This window comes from Protopterus annectens, chromosome 1.part2, assembly GCF_019279795.1.
Source record: "Protopterus annectens isolate FY-2018-M chromosome 1.part2, PAN1.0, whole genome shotgun sequence".
Taxonomy (NCBI): domain Eukaryota; kingdom Metazoa; phylum Chordata; order Ceratodontiformes; family Protopteridae; genus Protopterus; species Protopterus annectens.
The window spans coordinates 567,867,448-567,884,841 of NC_056727.1; the positions used below are offsets into that span (position 1 = coordinate 567,867,448).

The 17,394-nt window shown below is 40.1% G+C and overlaps 1 protein-coding gene across 2 annotated transcripts in view; it reads right to left on the reverse strand.

Annotated features, from left to right (window-relative positions):
• CCHR1.PART2H1orf115 (chromosome chr1.part2 C1orf115 homolog) overlaps positions 1–17,394 on the reverse strand; it is a 163,699-nt gene that overhangs the window by 56,568 nt on the left and 89,737 nt on the right. The window lies entirely within an intron of this gene.

Sequence of the window (17,394 nt, forward strand, 5' to 3'; positions counted from 1 at the left end):
TGTCCCCATGTTTGTGATGATCAGGTCTAGTATATTATCTCCCCTAGTGGGAGAGGCAACTAGTTGTTCCAGTGCATTTGAATTTATGAATTCCAGGAACCTTTGGGCTAGGGTATTAGGGCTAGAATAATGTACCCAATCTATGTTTGGGTAGTTGAAGTCTCCCAGTATGATGGTATTTTGTGATACATTCATATCCTCCAATGTCTTCAGGAAGGCTGAGTGGGGTTCTTGAGATTGGGAGGGTGGTCTGTAACATGCTACCAGTTGTATAGCAGTTTTGCCTATGGTTAGTTGCACCTGTATGGTCTCTGATGCTTCATGTGTTGCTACTAACCTGGAGGTGTGGGTGTCCTTTATGAATATGGACACTCCCCTCCTTTTGGTTCAGCCCAGGTTTTGGGGCGAAAAGCATGATACGTGGTATAGCCTGGTAGCTGGGGTGCTCTCTGGAGCCTTCAACCAGGTTTCAGTTACTGCACAGACGTCAATGTTCTCCATGCTGAGGAGTGCATCAAGTGCCTGCCTCTTGAGATTTAGACTTCTGGCGTTCAGCAGCATTACCCTTAGTTTTTTCCATTATAGTTTTCTAAGGAGGTGGGTTTGTCTTTTGAGCCTTGCCTAAAATAGGCACTATGGGGGTGGCAAGAGCCTTAGCCAATATCCGGAAGCCCAGTGCTGACAGGTGTAAGCCATCCCTTGAAGCAGCGTGGCTTGTCCAACGTATCATCCCAGGCAGACAGACATTGGATCCCCTTAGATTGACACCAGTACTTGAGCCAATTGTTAAAGCTGATCATCTTGTCTTTGTATTGTGGTATCATTCTTGGTGAGGGCAAGATGCTGCTCAGGGTCAGGGTCATACCAGCCTGGGCTACATAATCGGAGAGCTCCTCTATGTCTCTTTTCATGTAGTCCAGGGAGGTACGTCTCAGGTCATTCACACCAGCATGGACAATGACAGAGTCATATTTGTACTTGCTTTGGAGTGACCTGAGTGCGTGTGTTATGTGGCGGATCCTAGCTCCCGATAGACAGCTCACAGTCACCTTCTCCTTGTTCAGCCTGGTCAGTGGGACATCAGTGTGTCTGACTATGGAGTCACCTATTACTAGTGTATTAGGCAAGGTGTTTGGCCTTAAGGGCTGCGATTGGTCGACACACTGATTTATTGAAGTATGTGTTGCATGTGTTTTGTTTTGAGGTGGTGGATTTTTGGATGTCTGCTTTGGGAGCCTCTGTTGTTTTGGTAAGTTTTTATTAGAGCCTCCGAGTATGTCTTTGTGTTTTTATGTGTTTGGTTTGCAGTTGTGGTAGGTCTATGTGGGACTGGGATTGTTGTGTGTGTGGTTGCCATTTCCTCCTGTCTGGTCATGCCAGCCCTGAGTTGAGAAAGTTCAGCCTCCAGTTTGGCTATATAGTTGCATCTCTCACATGTATTTGTGTTTGTTGGGAGGAGGAGAGGGTTGTCTGTGTACATGAGACAATTGTAGCATTGTCTCAAGATGCCCAGATTGACCATCTGAACTGGAGACGACGCCAGTAATCTACCACTTGACATGCTAGAACAGTATAAGGGAGTGGTATACCTTTAAGGGAAGTGGGTATTCACAGGGGTGGTAAGTAGATGTAGTGCTTTACTTAGTATGAGAGTGCTTACTTAGTAGAGAAGTATTGAGAACAAGTGCTAGGCTTATAATACAGTGAGTAGTCTGGTTATACTAAGAGTAGAGCTTCCTTAAGGGAAAATTTGAAGAACAGATTTGCCGGAGCCAGAAAAAGTTTAACCTTGTTTAACCGGCGCTGCTCTATGTGCACGACTGCGCAAAGCCATGCAAAGGCGGATTTTAAACAGTGAACTACAAAAGAGCTGGAAATGGTCCCAAACAACCAATTACTACAGCTTCTTGTGCTGAGGTCACTTCCCCCAAGGACAGGTAGGCTGCTCAAGGCTCCCCACTCCCGAGCAAAGAAACTTCCTTCTATCCAAGTAAAGTAATGGACAAGACAGGAACTACACCACAGCCCAGAATACAGCAATGCCTGTAAACTGGTCTAAACTAGCCGAGGAAGGTGGGAAAACAAGGATTTTTTTTTTTTTTTTTTTTACCTGGATAACTGGGTGAGGATGTATAAGCTGTGCTCCCATGTTGTGACGACACTTATGGGTTCTATCCTCCCACTCTCTTTCTGTTATCTTGAAATATTTCAGTTGAGGTTTCTGTTTCATTATACTAACTCCAGCATTAAATGGGGATAAATATTTTTGAGCAGCATTTTATATATCAGACATCTATCCCAATATAGTTATAACCCATTAGAGAAATGTATGTATGAGTAGTGTGGTGTCCTTGTATAGGTACATTTGTCTCAGACATCATTACTGTATCTCAGAGTGGAGACCCCGGTCAATTTGACCAAGTAGTTTATCACATTAACTTTCCATCTGTCAGAATGCAGGTGATGAAGGCTGTTAGTTCAGGTCTCGCCTTCAACTGTATATGCAAATAGCCTTGTTAAGATTAAAACTCCTGAAGTGTATTAGGTTCAAGTGCATCACAGATAAATTATGTATCAAATTCAGTTTTGCATTGTATTTGTATTCTCTCTCTCCCCATCTCCTTTGTCACTATCCTTTCAATTACATGCATTTATTTTGTTTATTATTTTGTTAATCTCTATTTATTTTACTGTCTGGTGAAGGGTGATTGGTCTAGGCCTTGGAGTAAGCACCCTCTTTGGTTCTTTTGAGTTTTTTTAAAGATTTTTTTTTAAGTTTAAGTTTCTTGTATTTAATCCCTGTGTTTGAGCCGGTTTCTGCTTGTTTGAACCAAGCTGAAATGAAGTGGGCTTCCAGACACAACTCTGAGCTAAGACACCAAATGACTAGAGGCTTCTGAGCATCTGAGAAAACATAAGTTGCCTGTCTTTTTGCTTGATTATACTATTTACTTCACTTTTTTGTGTTATGCTTATTTAATACTGTATTTTAATACTGTAAACTAAACTGTACTGCTTGTACTGCATTTGTATGTCTTATTGTGCCTTACTGTGCCTGTTAAATCATATTTTGTTGTTGTTTTCACTGTTACAAAGCTTTTTGTGCTATTTTCACTGTTTGCAAAGTAATTGTTGCTAATTTTCACTGTTTGCAAGTCATCTGTTCTGTTTGCTCTGTTTTCCCACCAAGCAGTGTTTTAAATAATTGATTTGTTTGCTGTTTAAAACATTCTTTAGTGTCTCCTTGCAGTTTTTCTGCTGTTTAAAACATTTTTAGTGTCTCACTGCTGTTTTTCTGCTATTTAAAACATTTTTTTAGTGTTTCTTGCCTAAATTAGTGTAGCTAGTAGCTGTAGCATAGTCCAGATACAGGTTTGCTGCATCTGGGTCTGTTTGTAGTGGCTGTTGTATTCTGAGCACATTTTCCAAGCCATCTTTAATTGGAGGGGGCCCTTCTATACCCTTGTGAGAGAAGTTTGCTGATTGGAACCTGTCTGGTTAAGGGCGATTGGTCTGGGGCTTGGAGTAAGCATCTTCATGGGTTCTTTTGATTTTTTTTTAAAGTTTTTTTTTTTACGTTTTTAGCTTCTGGTATTTAAGCCCCACACTTGAGTGGGTTTCTGCTTGTTTGTCCATTGCTCAGCACCAAGCACTGCTGCATAATTGTGCATGATAGCCAGACAAATCATTTCAACAATTTTTCCCCTTAGATACAGCTTAGTACATTAGTGTAGTCCTCATCTGTTCTAAAAAGTATTGCTAGTGAGCTGTGACCTATTAAACCATCAGTCAAACACCCCATCAGAAATACCCATCTACAGACCACCTCCTAGATCAGTCCTGAAAGCAGCCCCTTTATGATAATAGTTCTTCAAACCTAACATTATGGACAGTTGAACTACCCTTGTTTCTAATGCCAACTTTTTTGACTTAGGTCTCCTGAGGCAGTGTAGCAACTGCCTCATGTCCAATGACAACCCTCTACTAATAATTCACTCTAGTACAGTGTAAGAGATGTATCTACACCAAGAATCTTGAATCCCTGCTCTGTCATACTCAAATCAGTAACACTGAAGAGGAAGTCAACTCAACCACCACCACTCATGCACATAGTACCACTACTCATACACATAGTGCGCATCCAACACATAAATCTACATACATTGAGTTCTCGCAAAAACTTACCAAAACACCAGAGACCTCCAAACCAAAAGACTACTACAGCTAACACAGTTCCCACAGCACCCAAGACACATAGCAATACCAATGTCTCACTTACCAAGCCTTTAAGACATAACACTCAAAACTCAAATTTTCTTGTCACTGGAGACACCATAGTGAGACACACATATGTCCCACTCACCAGGTTATATAAGGAGAAAGTCATGGTTAGCTGTCTGTCCTGTGCCTGGATTCATCAGATCACCCATGAACTCAGGTCTCTCAGCAACAAGTAACGTTATGACTCTGTCATAGCTCATGTTGGAGTGAACAACCTGAGACATAACTCACTGGAGTATATGAATAGAGACATGCTTGAGCTCTCTGAGTATGTGTTCCAGACAGGTATGTCCTTATCCTCGACCAGCATATTACCCTCACCTGGAATGATGCCACAGTAGAAACAAAAAAATGATTGATTTCAATAACTGGTTTAGTTTTTTTTATCATTCAAAGGGGATCCAGTTTCTATCAGCCTGGGATGACATGGTCGACAAACCTTGCTGTTTTGCCAGAGATGGTTTTCACCTGCCACCACTAGGCTTTCGGCTACTGGCAAAGGCTCTTGCCTCCTCCATAGTGCCTTTTTTCAGGCAAAATCTCAAAAACAAAATTGCCAACCATAACAAAATGAGGATCATGCTGCTACAGGCTAGGAGCTTAAACCAAAAACTGCACACCCTGGAAGCACTCCTGTCACTGGAGGATGTAGATGTTTGCACAGTCACAGAAACCTGGTTCACGGCCTCAGAGAGTGTCCCAGCCGTGCAAAGCTACAATGCCTAAAACACCTTCAGATGGCAAAACAAATGTGTGAGATCCAAAAGAGGTGGTGTTTCTATCTATATTAGAGATAAATTCACCTCCTGACTAGTTAGACTGGACAACTCCATGGAGTTACTCAATGTTCAGATTTCTGTGGGTAAGACCCCCATTTAAGTCATAGCTAGTTATAGATCCCCCTCCATGGATCATGCTGTGCAGAGGCCTACTTGACCAAAGTGGAGTTAATCAAAATATTGCCTAACACTCTGGTCATGGAGGATTACAATTATCACAACATCAACTAGGAAACCTGCTCTAGCCCTAACTCACTAATGCAAAAGTCCCTTGTCTTTGTTAACTCAAATGCCCTGGAACAAGCTGTTCAATCCCCAACAAGAGGAAAAAACATTCTAGATCTAGTCCTCACTAACATGACAAAATGCACCGCTGCAACTGCCGGACCCACATTAGTTAAATCTGACCACAAATCAGTTGCCTTCGAACTTGCACTAGCACCAGAACTCACAAATAGCAAAGTCAGACTAAAAAACTTCACCAAAGCAAACTATACCCTCCTAGGGGAAGGTATAAATGCATTCCAAGCCCCACTCCCCACCTGGAAGTGGTAACTACACCAAAGCTTATACTAAAGCCCTGTACAATCACTTGTATAAGTGTACAGATTCAACCCAGACAGAATCAAAGCCAGAGCCTCAAGTAAAAAAAAAAAGCTGCCCAGATGGGCAGCAAGCATCAACAAACTTTACAACAAATGCAAAACGTTGCTGTCTAAGAAAACTAAGGCGAGGCCCCAACAATGGAAAAGCACCCTCCTCAGCCTCAACAGGCAAATAAGACAATATGTCAAATCCTCTAAGGGTAACTTTGAGAAAAACTTAGCAATCACAGCCAAGGATAATCATAAAGCCTTTTACAGCTACATATGTAGCTGTAAAAGGTAGGACCCAAGCATGTGCCGAACTATTGACTAATGGTATGACACACACTTATCCCACAGAGATAGCAAACCTGCTAGCAGACAGATTTTGCTAAAAATTCAGTCCCTTATCCCCTCCAAACTTATCACAAACCTTGACCCCAACTTTCTCCCTACCCTACATATCTGAAGAGCAAGTTATTAAAGCATTGTCTAAGGCAAAAAAAAAAACATAGCCTCTATGGGACCAGACAGCATCACAGGCTGTCTTCTAAACACACTAAAATATGAACTAGCATCAGCATTAAGTACCCTATTCAATCACAGCCTAACCTCTGGTTTTGTTCCTGCAAAATGGAGAACAGCAACAGTCATTCTCCTCCACAAAGGTGGCTTAGCAACAGACCCAGGGAATTATAGACCCATAAGTCTAACCAGCTTCATCTGTAAAGCCATGGAAAGTATAATCATGGACCTCATAAATAAAGACATAGATGACTTCTAAACCCTGGATCTGACCCAATTCGGTTTCATCAAGGGCAGATCCTGCCTGTTAAACTTGATGGCTCTCTTCAAAAATGTGACCAGGGCTATTGACGAGTGTAGATCTGTGCACACAGCATACCTCGATTTGGCAAAGGCCTTTGACACAATCCCACACTCAGGCATTACCAATAAACTTAACAAACTGAACGTAAACTCTTTTGTTGTAAGATAGGTTGCCAGCTGGTTCACAAACCGGTCACACACTATCAAAGTGAGTGACTCCACATCAATCAGCAGATGTCTCACCAGCAAGGTGCCACAAGAGTCAGTGCTAGACCCCCTACTGTTTGGTATATACTTCTCAGATGTTCAGGCCAAAACTTAGGGGCTGTGGCTGACCAAGTTTGCTGATGACTGCAAACTGGTGCAATTTTTGAATCCCCAAATTATGCCAGTATATTTCAGGAGGGTCTTACACAGATGGTTGACTGGTGTTTTATTTACGATCTCAAACTGAATGCAAAGAAATATGTCATCATTCCTGTCAGTAAAAAAAAATATTCCTTCACGCTATCAAATTAACAACATTATCCTATGTACCTACAAAGTGGTAAGAGATCTGGGATCACAAGTAGACTGTGACCTTAACTTTGACCACCATGTGTCTTCTGTAGTAAGAAAGGCTTTCTAAGTAGCACACTCAATTAGCAAAGGCATCCCATCTACAGCAAAGGAGGTTATAACCCCTCTATAGTTGTCACTAATCAGGCTCATAACTGAGTATAATGCCCCTTTCGGCATGTACTGTACAAAGAATCTCCAGCAATTGGAGAGACATCAGAGGTTTCTACCTAAGAAGATCAAGGGACCCCAGCATGTGCCTTATACAGACCAACTAAAGTCCCTGTCACTGTACTTACATACTGTAATACATAAGTAATACGCACTGTATTGTATAGACCTCTTAGGGGAGACTTATGCCTGGTTCATAGAGCAATCTCTGACCCAAACCTAATGAATGCACATCCCTAAATCAAACAGGACTAGAGCTACCCTTTGCATGAATTAGGTTCATAGGTTAGTACTAGGCTAACTGCCTTGCGAGCCATTTTAAGCCTAGCCAATTATACCTTGTGAGATTCAAACTCTGCACCTTGTGTTTGTAAGGCAAACACCTTAACCATTAGGCCACCCTCCCAACCCTAAATATGGCCTGCAACTTGAATAAGGCATACTAGAGGGACGGATTTATCTCCCAGCAACTGCCACATCTTTGGAATAGGCTGCCAGTTCATGTGAAGCAGATCACCTCTATGACACTAAAAATCCCCATGGATTATTGGTTGTGAGAATTTACACTTTGTTTTTTCCACCTATTTGTGATTTATCACCTCTATGACACTGTTCAAAAGGAACGTGGACGAGTGGGTGGAGCACCGTAAATTCTTACCAGAGATAGCACCCACAACCCTCCTGAACATGGCCAGTCATTAATAAATATTGACTAGAGTATCTATGGTATTACATTAGGATGCACTGGCTAGGCTTGAAATGACCTCCAGGTTGATAGCCTAGTAACCTCCAATGTTCTTATGATCCTATACTATTATATGTAGCTACAATATCATGACCTACACCCAACCCTCTGGCAAAGACTGACGGACTCTAAACGTGGCAACAGTAGCACCACCACCACCATCAGAAGCACCCAGCACATCTCGGTCCCCAACTGCTACAGTTACCTCCATGCCTCCTGGTCTACCTGCATTACCCACAGGTAGCAGACCTAATGGAGTTGATGCCTTTGTTACCCATCAGCAGCTGGCAGCAGGCTGGAAGGTATTGTGGGGAAATTAAATTATCGACAGGAGATTGGATGCCCAAATCAACCAGATGGAGAACCTCCTCTAGTGAATTTTTGAGTTGCATCCCTGTCCACCACTGTCACCCCCATCTTAAACAGGGCTCACTGGTGACTATAATCATGATAGTAAGTAATTTACCACTAGGCCATAGCTGGCAGAGCCTGCAGCTGCAGACACCCCATCCTACCCCCCCCCCCATCCTAGCATTCTCCTTTGTTCTGTTTCCATACCAACCTCTGTTGGTTGTTCAAGTCTCCCCTCACAATTGTTTTCCCACTATTTGTCTGATGTATCCTTCACTACTATGTTCCCCCCTCACTGTGCTACCACACTCATTATCAGATGTGACTGTCTTCCCATGCAACCTAAATTAACCCTCTTACATCCCTCCCCAACTTATCTTCTCTTTATGCATAAAAATGGGCACCTTTTCCACAAAAAACAAATTTCTCCACCTTCCCTTCCTCCATCCTGTTGATACCGTAGTACTCACCGTCTGTTCTACTATCTGCTTGCTTCCCCTTGCACCCTTTAAGCTGATCAAAAAATAGATAAACATCTCACACATGCTCATCTAGGGCTTCCAAATCACTTATCCTTTGTGATTGTACTGTGCATAATTGGGTAGTGAAGAGCACCGTTGATGTCCATATACAACCAATGGGAAGTGGCACTGCTCACAGTATAGCAAAGAGGTAGGCTGCCATGTTCCATATGTCTGTTAACTATAACCTATGTTATGCATTATGTATATTGGCCTTAGCAGGCATGGCAGTTGGTAAACACAAAACTGAGTAAAACTGCTTGCATTGCAGTAGTTTTCCTTACAAAGACTTACAATAACAACTATGCATCTGGATGATAGATTAGACCCCAAAGCTGGTATCCTAATGACTTATTCCTGAGTCTTATTTTTTTCACTCCAAGTATGTAACAAACAATTGCTGTGTGTTTCCCTGAAGTCTCTTGTTTCACTGCTTTCTGTAGATCAGCTTGGAAATTAAATGTTTTTTACCATGTAAATGGAAAGGGTTGTAGGTTCATCTCCTCTCAGTGTTGTATGCTTGTTTTTGACTCTTGTATTATTTCATCCTGCGAGTGTGCCCCACTGAATTGCTATGTGCTTCACTGATGTCTTTTGTCTCATTGGTTCTCTAGCTCAGCCTGTAAATGAAGGGCTTTGCTTAGTACAAATGGGGAGGCTGGTAAATACACCTCCTCTCAGGATTGTATTTTGTTGTCTCTTTTATTCTTTCATTCAACAAGCATATCATAATCAACTGCTTTGTGCTTCATCGATGCTTTTTTCTCTCACAGACTCTGTAGCTCAGCCTGTAAATGAAAGGCTTGGCATAGTATAAATGGGGAGGGTTGTATATTTTTCTTACTTCCATTTTACCTTCTACAATTTATATTCTCTGCACACACACACACACACACACACACACACACACACACACACACACACACACACACACACACACTCATGATCTTGCAGGGCTGTTCCAATGCCGTCTGTTCTATTGCTCAGACTGTGTGCTTGAGATCACACTAAGAACCCTTGTGACACATGCTCAATGCACACACACTACTGCTGTTTGTAGTTCCCTGTGGCCACAAAATATTGCTACATGCTCTTCTCTCAGTCTCTGCTATGGTCACAGCAAGAATATTAAATGAGATACTCACTGCACACATTTTCCTGGCCAGACTCATTGTTAATGAGCATCGGTGCTCATCACGCACGCACAGTAAACAGAGGTCATCTGGCCATAATTGCAACTGCAGCATGTATAAATTCCAGGGAAGGAGTGGAACGATTGTTATGGTTCTTAAAATGTGATATACTGTACCATAACCTTTAACTGGAAGATACAGCTAAATCAACTACCTTCTAGTAGTCTTTTAATATGTGGACAAAATATGCCTTTTAATATTATTCTCAGTTCTGTAAACAGATCTTTATTTAAAGTAAACAATCTTTTTTTTATTTTTGCACGAGTTTCTAAAATTCAGTTAAACACATGCTGCCATATGTTTACTTGTACAATATATAATCTCATTCTAATGCAGTTTGCCATGTAAATGATAGCACTTCAGTGGCTGCATTCTCTTAAGGTTCAGCCTGACAATTGGTGCATTACAGCTTATGATCTGGATATTCACAAGTCATCCTGTCCTTAGCTAAATGATCACAATGTGTGTTTCTTTGACCCTTTCTAAGGAAAGAAAGATGTCCTGAGACAAAATTCAAACTCCAGAGTCATCAGCAGCAAAACAAAACAAAGTCATGTCTTGAACTTATTTTTTGTTTTTTTGTTATTTTTCATACAGCTGTATATATGCACCCATTAATATCAATTGTCTAATGTTTATTTTGCTTTTTTCTTCTTTTCCTGGATCCTCTCTGAAAGTGGGCATAAACTAGAAAGGCTAATCCAGTCAAGAAAATGTAAATAAATAATTAAATATTAAAAAAACGTATAGTACGTCTTTGTGCATTTTGAGTCATCATGCTTAAAGAATTGCAGTCTTTATTTAGCTGTGATCTTTCTAGCTTTGTTAATTGTGCATTGGCTTGACACTTTTACTTTTTTTGTTCCCTTTAGAAGTTAGTGAAACTTTAAGCTGCACAAGTTAAAATCTACTCACAGTAGTCACATAACAAGGTGCAAAGGTTATTTGGAAAGTTCAGTTATAGCTCTCTGAGGATTATATCTGTAATCAGCTGTACTGCTGCCCTGGTGGACTTTGTATGGCTATTGGCTACATGACATCATAAATAGCTGTCTAAAACATGCCTTGAAGAAAAACACCTGTTTTATGTACTCTTCCTAAACAGAAAATTAAAAATAAAAAATAAAAAATAGCTCATAAAGTGATGGCATTTATTCAAATACAGATCTGAATATATTGCTAGCTGACTTATTCTTTGGGAAGATTCCTATTAACATGTGTTCATTATTTGTTAATTGAAAGCAGTCTGGCTCACATTGTTTCCTCATTAGCATTCCGGTATGTATTGATCTTCATAATCCAGTTTTGTCTATTTGACAATTAAATATAGAAATAAGATGGAAATAGATGCTCTGCAAAATGGAATGTTATGTTTTAGGCAACATCATAATAAAGTATCTTATTTGTGTAATATGTTTTTGATTTATAAGAAATGCAAGAATGATGTTATATAAATAAAATGGATTGTTTTATACTGATTTGTTAAGGAAAAAATGATTTCACCAGGACAGTCTGTTTTTTGTGCATGTTTTCTATTTATTTGTTTATTTGACATTTGTTTACTAGGAAAGTGAAATTGGGATAATATCCCATTTTCAGCAGAGACCCAGGGAGAAAAGCTCCAAATTGACATAATATTGTTACAGTTTAATACCAAGTTATTACAAGACCTAATACAGAAGAACAACATATTAGCGAAATTAAAAATTCCCAACTTTAGTTCATACAGTGTTAACTTATATATACTGAGTTCAAATATTTGGATAGAGATAGCAAGCTGAAAAAAAAATAAAAGATTGTCAACAGTTAAAGAATTCACAAATTGCTGTTCATAGAGATGACATTAAACACACAGAATACATATTTTGGAACACAGATGACTAGATAACATAGACTGGGCAAAATTATATTTGTCCTTTACTGAAGGCATAGCTAGACTATGTTCAGAGAGAATGTATTAATAAGAACTTTACTGAGGAGAGGGAGGTAATTCTGCTTGGGGTAATACAGCAGCAGAACCAAGTCTTCTTTAGGTAGTCTTTTAGTAGGTGTTTTGAGAGGTTAGAGGTAGATCTAATTTGCAGAGTGATAGAATTCCATTTGTAGTGACTGAGTGTGAGTACAGGCTTTGGCCAGAGGATTTGTGGGGTTTATGTTGTTTGAAAGATCAATAAAGACTTTTCATAAAAGGAATTGCAGCTCTTGTTTTGTAACTTGGCCAGCGGCTGCACTGATCAACCACAAATTATAACCCAGACCCATATTGGAAAACCCAGGAGGCACTACAGCCATCAAGTACAGACTGAATTTTTTTAAACAGACACAACCCACTAATAAGGAGGAGTTCAGCAACAAGCAGCAGGTCCACAATGATTCTGGGTCTATTACGGGCTGATTTAGCACTGAAATAGCACTGTCCAATGGAACCAGTTGTGTCCAGGTCCCAGGAAGCTGACCATTGTAATCAGTTAGTGTTTCAGGTATGTTGCACAAGACAGTAAACTGGCATATATTCTGTTTTGCAATGTACCACACCTGCTCGCCAAAGCAGCATACACAACTGAGTGGTCAGAACTAACTACACCAGATCATCTCCATTCCTCCTTATTCTGCCATAGAATATGGTGCCTTCTGTAAGAATATAAGATCTTGGAGGGACATTTTGTGGGACAAAAAAGGACATATCACCATGAGAAGGTTTCTTGGAAAGCAGACAATGTAATAATGCATACTTTAGTAAAAGTCACCAAATAAATGTACTGGGGTAGACACAGTATGTAAATGGAGTACAGAATAGAATATACAGTGATAAGTTTAGACTATGAGGCATGGCAGCAAGAAATAACTATAAAACGGTAGTGAGACATCCTCTCCAGGCAAAGGCATTTCATTCGCCTTATTCCTGGAAATATTCTTATGTCAGATGAACCTACCTAGTTTCTAACTATTGGATACTTTCTATGAACCTTGATGGCTATTCAAATATTGTATTATCTTTTCCATGCTACCTCCCTAAAGCATTTGCCTTCTGTTATTAAACTCATTCTGTCCCTTACATTCCAATGCCTGCCCCACTGTTGCTAAACAAGCACTCAATACCTTCTTTGCTGTACAACCGTTCTGATCCTTCCTGTCTCTGTCATATCTTCTCCAGAGATTATTCTGCAGTACACAGTATATCCTTCTAATGACAACATTCATCAGTGTCTTTTTATTGTCATAACCCACACATTATTGGTTGCACCTTAGCTCAACACTAGATATGTATAATTCTAACTTACTCAAATTATCTTAGAAACTTGTGGCCAAGACATTTCCCCACTGCCACTATACTGTAATGTTGAACTCACTGCATTCAGAAGGACTGGAATGCATATTCAGATTTAACTTGATCATATAATTATTGCTTCCCCTTCTCCTTTTTGTCATTCTACTTGATACAAGATCTATATGTCATGCCTGTTTCTCGCATCTTATATGAAAAGATATATAGTTCCGGTACCTGGTGTATCTTTTCGTTGTGCCTTAAGCTGACTGAGCCATGATGTGACTGTCAGACATTTGACATGAATGGACCATCTCTGTGCCCTTTACTTGCCCTAGATGACCTGGAATTGTGTAGTGGACTCAGTATAGTCATCTAGGAACAGATGAGACTGAATGGACAATGCTTGCACACCTCTCCCTGGAGGAAGGATCTGCTTTCCTCCAAATGCTGCATCACCACACTGGGGAGGCACTGGGATTGCTCCCAGAAAAAATGGATGAATTGAGCAGGAATCTTCACACTCCATCTGAGCAGTTCAGGTAAATGATAGTTACACAATCATTATTTAAAGCAGAGCACCTGCATTTGTGACAAAGATGGATGAAGTTCTGTCTGAAATCAAGGCTACAGAAGAACCAGACATGGAAGCAGAGGAGTGAAGGGGCATAACTCATTTGATTCTACCAGGGCAGAGGAGGTTTGTGGGTACTCAGGAAACACAAGGGGAAGTACTATTTCCCTGAGGGAGACCAGTGAAATTGTTTCTCATGCTTCAAGGCTAGGGGGAGGGCCAGAGTTGCTTGCTGGCAAAATCTCTTGTGGAAGTGAGGGATGACAGGTGCAGTTAGTCTATTCAATGCCATCTTATCTTGATTGAGCTGGCCTGCTTGAGGAGTTAGGGCACAAGGTAAAGCTCATGAGCCATCTCTGATGGTTGTCTGAATGATGGCCCCTCCCAGTCAGCCCTCACACCAATCACACAAGTGATGGGGAACAAATGGACCAACTGGCCTAAAGAAGTGATGACTGACAGAAAGCAGGGGCAAATAATGCAAAAAAAAAAGAAAGAAGTATTTATCTGGCTATGTATAAATAGATAGATGGAGGGATAGATAGACAGGCAGATAGACAGATAGATAGATAGATAGATAGATAGATAGATAGATAGATAGATAGATAGATAGATAGATCTTACCAGCATTGCACTGCACTTACCAGCCAAGGGGGAGGAATTCGGCAAAAAAGTAAACAAATCCCACCCAGCCAAGGATGACTGCTTGCTGGCAGTAAGCTCCCATTTCCACTGACAGTTGGGTCTTAAGAGGAGGGTTCTATGAGATAAATTTTAACTAGTTAGGCACTGCATTATCCACTGTCTTCATCAAAGTATGTTACCAAAACTATCTGCAACTTAATCTTCTCAGATAAATATTACTGAAATCAGATCATAGAGGATTATAGTCAGGTTTTTAATAATAACCAGCTTGTTATGTGTTTGAGACATGGATGTCAAGAAACTCACCTCAAGAGTGGAGCAAAGAAAATCTCAAAAGGTGAATCTTGCTGTCCATATCAAAAACACATAAGAAGTGATTTATGATCAGAGAAACCAAATCACAGTTTTCTGTAGCACACGGAGCTTCAGCTGCCCCAACATACCACTAGTTACAGGTAAAAAAATGTATGAGCACCAAGTCTTGCTTTAAAAGCATAAAACACTTTAGGCTGGGATCCGGTATAGTACCGTGACATATACACTTCTGTGGTCTCTGTGTGTGTGTGTGTGTGTGTGTGTGTGTGTGTGTGTGTGTGTGTGTGTGTGTGTGTGTGTGTGTGTGTATGTCTGTGTGTGTGTATGTGTGTATGTGTTTAATGTAGTCATATGTGTGGGAGAGTGAATGGGGAATGGGGGACACTGTAGTAGTAAATGTGATTCAGACACATGCAAATGAGCCAATAATTATATCTTGCCTCTGTGCAACTAACATCTTTGAATTGCAAACTGATATATCATGGGAGCAGGACCTTTGTATATAGCTCATGCTAGGCCATTTAATGAAACCCCAGGACAGTGTTACCACACAGACTGTGGCCAAAAGCTGTGTCCCTCTGATAAATGAGTGACATTAAAAGACTGTTACAATGTAAGGTATTGCTAGCTATGCCACGAGAAGTAGGGCAGTGGATGTGAAATATATGCAAGCATAGCTAGCTGGAGTTTTGTAAAGAATTATATGTCATTTGTATATCAGACTGATTTGTACAGATGCTTGTGTTGAAAATGTATCTGTAAAGTTGCTTGTGTTAAAAAAAATGTACTAACAGTGGGTCCTGCTGGACAGAAAAATAAATTCACCTGTATGTCACACTGTATTGTAAATGTTGAACTTAATATTATAACAGAGGATACTGGAAGAGAAAATGTTAATCTCAGTGCAGCTAACTTTGAAAAATAATTTGAAATTAATTTACCTGGTTTAGGTCATAAAAAGTATATCTTACAGTTCTGATTGCAGCCAGAGACAAAATGTCTGCCAAAAACAAGGACTAATAATCCTTCTGTATTGTTCTTAGCAGTGAACTAATTGCTACCCTGGAAGGGTAGCAAGTGTTAAAATGGTTTTATGGCTTCCAGATCCATTCAGTTTCTAGTAAAGGGGGGTAGTATGGGAACGAGAAGTTAGATAACCAGCTGTATGTGATGTCATTCTGAAATCCAGCACTGAAATGATGCTTTAATACTAGATGAGAGAGAAGTCTCAGTGCAGTCTGTTTTTTTGAAACCTGACATAGAAGGATCACTTGCCCACTTCATCTTGACTTGCTTTAGTAAGTAACCAGGGAACAGTAATTCTTTAGATCAGTCAGGAAAATATAGTGAGATAAATTAAGTACTGTTTTTCTATATCTGTGTGAATCTATTCATCTGTGCTATTTCCTGTGAATGAAAATCTGGTGTTTATTGTAAAAATATATTTAGTATTTTCATGTTCTTTTATTATATATTATTAAATATATTTAAGTTTTTCTTTGTGGCTGGTCCTTTAGAGAATGTTTTAACTTTTGAGAGTACTTGTATTTATTTGGTGACACTGTGGACGCTCCTGGAAGCCTTGCTGTATTGATCAAACACTACTATTTGTATTAGTATTAATTGTACTCTGTATAATTGGATACCCTGATAATAGCCTTAGAGCAGCTGGCTTTGGAGTATCCTGGTGGCAGTATCTTCCTTATAGTCTATGTAGAAGGGCATAGCTAGTAAGTCTATGCCAGTCTTTCCCAGGTGTGTGTGTGTGTCTGTGTGTGTGTGTGTGTGTGTGTGTGTGTGTGTGTGTGTGTGTGTGTAAATCAAATCTCAAAGAGTGTGCATGTGTGTGTCAGCTACTTGGAGCAGGGATGTGGAGCACTTGTTTCACAGAGAGGGTGGTGGAGGACGTGGTCTGGGGCACTCTGATGAGGACTCAACTCTATAGCTGTGTTGGTGGGGAGTCTTTCTGGGGGTCCAGAGACTGAGACAGGGAAACCCAAACTTAGTGTGTTCCCTGTGTACTCTTAAGGGAAATTGGGTTTGGTGCAGAGAGCTGTATATGGAAATACTGTATGTATCTATTTTTATTCCAAGTGAACATCCCTCACCAGTATCAGTGGTGAAAATTCAAACTCCTTGATAAATGACCCAGAGCAGGGACATCACAAAGACATTAGAAGATATGAGTTTATTAAAGTGCTATTCATCTGAAAATATTAGGTACTGAGCAGTTTTTGTAATGTGTTCTGATGCAAGCAATGATTAGTGTAATAGCTGTACAAACAGATGACTAAAAGGAATTTTATTCAGTGAAATATATTCACTGTTTTTTCCCTTGGGGTGGGTCTAGACTGTGTAAAGAAGTCATACTTGAAAGGAGTTCTTGTGGTCTAATCCATCTGTCTAAAATAATTAAAATAAATCTATGCATCAAAAATGCAACTAAAAGAAGTTTGACAGTAAGTATAATCATACCTTCTTGAAGACTACAATGTTAAAATACAATGAGTTTACTGCTGTGTTAACAGTAAACTTACACATATAGTGGTGTGTATTGCTTGACTGTCACAAGAATTGTTTTATA